This window comes from Colletotrichum godetiae (genome assembly GCF_030913485.1).
Source record: "Colletotrichum godetiae strain CBS 193.32 chromosome Unknown BDP55scaffold_4, whole genome shotgun sequence".
Taxonomy (NCBI): domain Eukaryota; kingdom Fungi; phylum Ascomycota; class Sordariomycetes; order Glomerellales; family Glomerellaceae; genus Colletotrichum; species Colletotrichum godetiae.
In genome coordinates this window covers 100,602-107,817 of record NW_026851252.1, presented here as the reverse complement: position 1 = coordinate 107,817, position 7,216 = coordinate 100,602, and positions in this window count along the sequence as shown.

Here is a 7,216-nt window from a genome sequence, read left to right as displayed (position 1 = left end):
GCAGTACACTAGACGGCGCTCTCTCCCGCCCCTCCAGCACCAGCTTGCCTTGTCTTTTTTGGCTACGGTAGGTTGCGCTAACCTAACAGTGGCAGCAGGAGACCACTGTCAAAGCACTCCCGTACAGTATGGATATGGTTGAGAATCTCTCAATTGTTCGTCGTGGTGTTTCTTCTGCCCGCTTTCTACTTGACGCAACACTTCGCTACACTGTTTGTGTTTCTTGTGGCAACCTATGTCACCATAGGTTATCGAGCCACCCAGGGTCTGATATAGAATTGGAAACAATAAGGTTTATGACGTCTTGTAAGGCCGCAAGGCGAGCGAAAAGGTTACTTTAGCGAGAGTCAAGCGAATCCGGCCTCTTTGCAGTTGGATTCGGAAACGGACCAGTCAACTCTTCATCTCGTCGCGCCTTGTGGACGCCCGATAGAACGTCTCTGAGTATCTATCTCAGCCATTCCACTGACTCAATTTGCTGGAGAATACGCGGCACCTCCAGCCTCGTCAGCAAGTACATGGGCTACAGCGAAGGAAGCCATCATTCGCACGGGTAGCCCTCCATTGCAGTCAGACTCTGGCTTATCCATTCCTAACCGATATGAGCGTCTCTCGCGGGCGTTTTGGTCAACCCGCGGCCACCTTCGTTGCTATTCGCTCATATTGACCATCTGTCGTTGGTTCCAACCATTGCTCTCTATGCTGATCCTTCCGCATGCTGCCTTGCAGGATATCCAAGAGCTATTGCCCTGCGGCCGGGAAATTGGATACGTCGTGTTGGAGGGTCGCGTCTCCGGCCACTTAGGTGCTGGAAGCCCAGAACATCGGGGGCAGTTCTTCATCAAACCATACATGACAACAACAACAACTAGGCTTCCAATGCAGCTTACGGATAGCTAGCTAGCTGACTTGCAGCCTCGGCCGACGACATGAGGAAAGAAAGCCATGCTCACGCCTCAGCGCCCAGTCAGCTATTGTTAACTCATCCGTAGACGATCGTCTTGCGGGTTGTCTCTTGGCGATTGCAACGCCGTCATTTCCAGAACGAAAGCCCTGGGACGTTGTTGGGCTTTGCCTCATTCGTGCATTTCTCTCCTCAAGATTTATGGCCGGGCAGGTCGGCTAGGACGGCCGATTCCAACACCGTCATTCGTGAGCTAATACCAGCAAGTCTATCCGCGGACGTGCCGCTCAACGCAACGGATATTCGCACAGGTTCCACAACGATCAACGACTCCTGTCAGACTGCATGATCGGTCCGAAGGACACGAGACAAGGCATAGAAGGAAGAAAACAATTAACCGTATCCTGAAGAAACATTGGGCGGCAAGTACCAACTATGAGAAGAGGAAACACCTCATTCATCCGGCCGAGGCTCCATTTCCAGGTCTTGGGCGCAACGAAGAAAAGGTCAACCGAAGGCAGACAGTTATCAATATTGCTTGTGCCATCGCTGCACGTCGAACAAAATCCGGAATAGGTTGCCCTGTCCAAGGCCTTGACTGCGGAGAAGGATGGGATCCCTGGGGAACACATGCCTGCAGCATTATCTTCATTCAAAGTCGTCTTTCAAGGGACCGATCTTCAAGGGCTCGACTGTCGCATTCTCAACGACACGCCTAGGCATGTCCCCGGAGAGGAACAACATCACTTACTTACTTCTTTCCTAGACCCAAAACGCCAGCTGCCGTTCCATCGATCGACCCTAGGGCAGCGTCGCGTTGGGTACAATTAGCCGCGGCTTCACGCAAGTGTCTTCTTTGCTACTGACGGACAATAAACGGTTGAGTTGGAGGTTTGCCGAAACTGCTGCATACGACGTTGGCGACCTATTCCCTTCCCTTTCTTCTCTTCCCAAATACTGGAATCGAATGGTCTATAGTGTATCTCGACAGAGTCTCTGCTGAGGACCGGCGATCAGTGGCCGACTCTCAAGTCCTCAAGTTCCAACCCCCGCGTACCTTGGAGGATTCGCCGGGATACATAACCCTGCACTGTGCCACAGCGAGGCATCGAGTACATTGTTGAACCAGCATAGGCTAACGACAGATTCGTCAGTCGGTGTGACGGTCCAACTGCTAGCTGCGTGCTGCTGGTGCCCTCAAAGAAGCGCTGATCGTCCTTGCGAGTCTGCAAGGTCCCGCGAAGCTTACATGGAAGCCCCAGAGAAGGCCAGATGGCCTGTTTTCGCGGCCTACGCCGTGCATGCATGAGCATATGGCCAAAAGGCCAGCCTCTACTCCGTATTTGTATCGCTACTGGCAATCGCCGAGAGATACGATAACCCAAGCCTCACCATTTTGTTGGGGCCAGGTGGCGCCTATCTTACGATGTGAATGAAGTTTCCGGATCGAGGCAGCAACGATCGTACATACAATACAGAGACATGTCATTACACCAACCTCTAGACATGTTCCAACTTCAGGGACAAACCACCAACAGGTGGACCGAGTGTCACACTTCTCCCCAACTTCCATCTGGGGGGATGCTGGTGAGACGGGTTCGCACTCAGTGCTCCTGATTTGCTGTCAATTCTGGCAGAGAAGCTTGGACTCTCGACTGGTCGTCCCGTCACTCCAATCTCCCAACATGCTTCCAACATCACGCCACAGTCACCCGCTCACTTCTCAACCCCCATGCCTCAGCAGCGCCGTCCACGGATTACCCAACCGTGACTAACCCCTCTCTGACCGTCTTGTTAGAAATACGGCCGATCTTATTGCAAAAGCTAAGTGTAACACTACAGCGAAAAGTCTTCAAGGGAATTGTGTCATCGATCGAGAGTTTCAACCGCTGTACGACCGCGTCCCGAGCAGGGAGGATCCCGCCAGCTTATCCAGACCGGTGCCGGCTCCTCATGTGCCGTCTGTAGACCCGGTGCTGCTGTCTCCGACTGCATCCACTCTGTCGCTCTTGAGTCTTGAAGACAATGAAGAGCAAGACTCGGGCTATGCTGCCACTGGATGGCAAGCGGCCCAGCTTTCCAGAAAGGGACCGTCGTTTCATCTGCTCTGCCTAGTTGAGCGCCGTGAGGCCTTGTCGGCAAGCAATCCCTCTCCAGAAACAGACGACCGTTGAAGTAGTATCGCGGATCGAATGATGTTCCCTGTCAAACTCCGCGTTGCTTGGACCCAGAGTTCTGCCCATGCTTCTGGGAGTCCATATCTGCAATAGCAGCTTTTCTATTATAGCGCTTTTCCATCGCTTTCTTGTCCGTCTCTCGAAATTTCCGACACTGTTCATCTGTCACGTTGGAGTTTCATCACGTCGACGCATACCAGCCTCTTTTTATACAGTCGGCATATATACCGAGTTATCGAGTGCAGAAGATGGGGACATCGCCGACGCAGTGTGTAAGCGATGCGACAGCGAACCAAGGTGTTATCGCCCTGTCCGTCAGAGAGCATCCGGCTCATCGAGACTCCAAACAACCCGGGCATCCTCCGGCCCCCAAAGCCGTCGATCCCGGGAGCGGCTTATGGCTTTCGGACGCCCACCTTCGGATGGTCCATCGACGAGCTAGGCACAACCCAGAGGTTCTTTGTCAATCTCCTACAAACCAGCGCGTAACGTTTCCAAAGGCAGTCCTGTCAAACTTTGGCCGCTAACGCTCGGACGGTAGTGATCAGCAGAAATATGAAGGAGGTAGGCGTGGGATGGAGAGAAAAGTTTTCTCCGCCGGCGCTCAGACTCGGGTCTGTTGATCCTTGCCCAAGAACAGCAGAGCCAGTCCTCTATGGAATACTTGGGCAAGACCACGTCAGTCGACAGACAGGGCCAGACCATGAGGTTGTATGTCTTCCGCTGATCGAACCAGACACGACTATTATTGTCTCTCTGGTCTCACTATCTGCCCTCAAGATACCTCATCTCCATGTTTAGTATCCTAGACGGTGACAAACCGCCCGATCTGGACCTGACGCCACCAACGTTATTCCCTGTGCTGTCCTAGTATGGATGTCGCCAGAGCAGATCCGATGCGAGAACGTTTGAATGTACGTACTACATACACGCAAACGCGGTGATGGCGTCGACACTCGACGTTGACCTGCAGGGTCATTTTGATATCTGATCTCATTCGATATCACACTTGCTTGGGGCCTGGCTTTGTCGGATACGACCAACGAGATCCGGCTCCTCCAAGGCTCCAAGGCTCTTTCCGGCCACCCTTGACAGCCCGAACTCTGGCCGTGCGCATCCGGCCCGTTGGTGTTTGGCGAATTGTATGTCTCGGGACGGCTTGATGCCCAAACCCCGTTTACGGAGTACAGGCAGACTGACTGACGGACGGACTGACTAAACATTTTTCGAGCCGCCCGCACAGACAATGCAGACAACGCCAGTCGTGTCGTTGATGGGGAACAGAGAGACTTGTTGAGCTTGCTTGTTGGTGCCGTATCGTTGTTGCTTGCGCAACTGCCGGCGCTCGTCGCCGGGGTCAAGGAAGACTATTGGAGCGCGGCGTGGGCGGAACGGTCTTCCCTTCTATTCCCCTTCACGTCCCCCATGCGAAGGATCGACCTGTTTCGGCCAAATTCGAGGGATCGTCCGCCCCAAATTCGGAGGATATTGGCTTGGGATGCGGGAGAAGCCGGGGGGTGAGGGGCACTTTTTCTAAGTGGGCAAGCCACCATCGACAGAACATGTCCAGGATTACATCTTCGTGTTCTCTGTTTTTATCGCGATGGAAATTGGCCCGCAATCTTGTAGATAGGGTTTGTCGTCGGCATCGGACGGGGGGGGCTCTGCTCTGCTGCACTGCTTGCCGCTGGATGCGCCCTTGCCAGTTTAGACCAACGCGACTCACGAGGCAGACTGGCAAATTCTGGAGCTCTCTCATTTGCCCGCCGCTGCTTCTGTGGGAGTTTCCAACGATGCGAGATGTGATTGAGGAACCATTTGAGCTAGGATAGCTCTTATGAGACGACTTGAGAGAAAGGGAATTTCCCGCACAATGTGGCTTTCCATCTGTGGCCGCCCTCCCTTCACGTCTCGACGACTGCTGGGCTTTTGCTAAGGTACTCGTAGCCTCGTGACTAACGCGAGCCCGCCGCGCCACCCTGCAGCTAACAGCCTAACAAGCTGCTGGACCCAAAGTCAAAGTAGACCGCCGGTCCAACGGACAGCTGTCAAGCAGGCTGTGTCTGTTCGCCTGTCCCGCATGGGATTTGGGTCGTGGTACTGGTTCGTGGTAGGTAAGGGTATCACAAACCCGCGTTGTTCATTCTTTCAGGGGTTTTTCATCGGAGATGTCCCCGAGATAGCTCGATGGAGAGTGTCTTACTCTGAGGCAACACCAACGCGGCGTCTCGATGAAGGATGAAGGGGGGGAAAGTGGTGCCGAGTGATGGGGAGTTTGTGACGATCCTGCTTGATATTTGGTCTGTTTCATGACCAGAGAGTTTAGCTACATCTAGTAGGACTTTGTGAACTTTGGCCGTGGCTTCACATGCTGCGCGCAGGACCTGCAGCATTCCGACCGATGAGGTTTTTTTTTGTTGCGCCGTGAAGAAGCCGAAGTAGATGTGTGAAGCTTCCTACGTGGACTCACTCGTCAGACGAGGCGAGGGGAATTGTCGTGTGCCGCAGGCACTCCACCCCCTGAGGGCATTTCTTGAACTTTCTGACTTTGGTTTAGACCGCTTCAACGACTTTGGTTCCTTGGGGGCCGGCTCGTGGAGAAACAGGAAAGTACGCTAATGCCGAGCGTTAGGTACTAGTAGCTAGTAGGGTGTAGGTTTGGAAGTCATGGGCTCTTGGACTCCTTGGAGGATGGGGAGAGAGAAGAGATTGAAATCAACCGGTTGACAATTTGACGACCTCGGCTACCCCCGTTCCGCCTTAGTTTTTATCTCTCTTCAGATTCTCCGAGGTTTGCTGGTGGTTGGTTGGTGATGTTAGTTTCTCGCTGGAACTTATCCTACTGGGGATAACGGAATCTATCGTACAACACCCTCAAGTACGAAACCGAACTTGTGAAGCTGGAGCGTATGGATTATTGGCAACGGCTTTCGAGCTTGTCTTGTATAGCGCCAGTTGCTTCTCGTCTCCTTGGGCGTGTGTCAGAAGGAATATCTTCTCCTTCCTACTTTAGGTAACTCTGGTAAACATCGGATCGTCACGGGGAGAACCGGCTGGCTTTGCGGGAACCAGGGAATGATGGGGGGGAAGGAGGGGCTAACGTAGCTAGAGTCTAGAGAAGGGGCTCCGGTGTGCCACTTGTGCCGTTGATTCGGGTTCTAGAGGATTGCGAGGCGTTCGGGCGTGTGCTTTGCCAAGTAGGAAAACTTGCTCATCATGAAATACCAATGACAAGCTTTAGTCTAATGTGTGGCGTCTTAGGATGGGGGGGCGACGGGAACTAGCTGCAGAGACAGCTTGCGAAGATTGAAGTATAAACCCCCTTGCATATCTTTGATGACGAAGATGGAGACGAAGATGAAGACGAAGATGAATGAAAAGGGGGCGAGAGAATATCGTTGTGTTTTTGGAAACTCTATCGGCTGTCTGGCTTGAGATGGATATGGACCCCCGGCTGGTCTGTGACGCCAAGAAGGGGAGCTCCGTAATGGAAACCCTTCATAGAGAGTCGAGCGAGACTTGGTATTCGGGCCGGCTGTCAAGGCTAAGATGGACGATATGGCAACGGCTGGCTGAGGGTGAGTGGCGTTAAACGTTGAATATCCCAAAGAAGATGGAAAGAGGAGCACAAACTTGAGGTCTTGAACAGCATTCTCTCTTCGTCTTTCAAATCACGTAGTATGAGATAGATGGTCAAAGAACTTCGGATGTTGAAGAAAGTGTACAAATTAGAAGATGAACATTCCGAGAGGAGAGTACACATTGCAATTTGCGGCAGAGGTTTCCTCCTTTTCGATACCGGACATAGTCCAAGCACTATCACACAATTCTCTGCTTCGGAACAGTGAGCCTCCGTTGCTGGTGTACAGACATCGAATGATCATCAGGTGACGAGATACTTTGTTTGCAGAGAGCAGCTTTTCGAAGCGCCTTTGGGCAACATCAAGTAGAATAAAAGCCTCCAATAATGAGCACGCGAGGAAACCCTAGGCAAAGATACGCGGACGCCCAATATTTTGAGAGCAGAGCCCGTGGACGCGGCCAGAAGTGCTGAAGCTTTCACGACGTTGACGACGTCGAGGACGATCGAGCGGCGCGCGCCGCCCTAGTAAAGCCGACACTGCCCCATTCACGT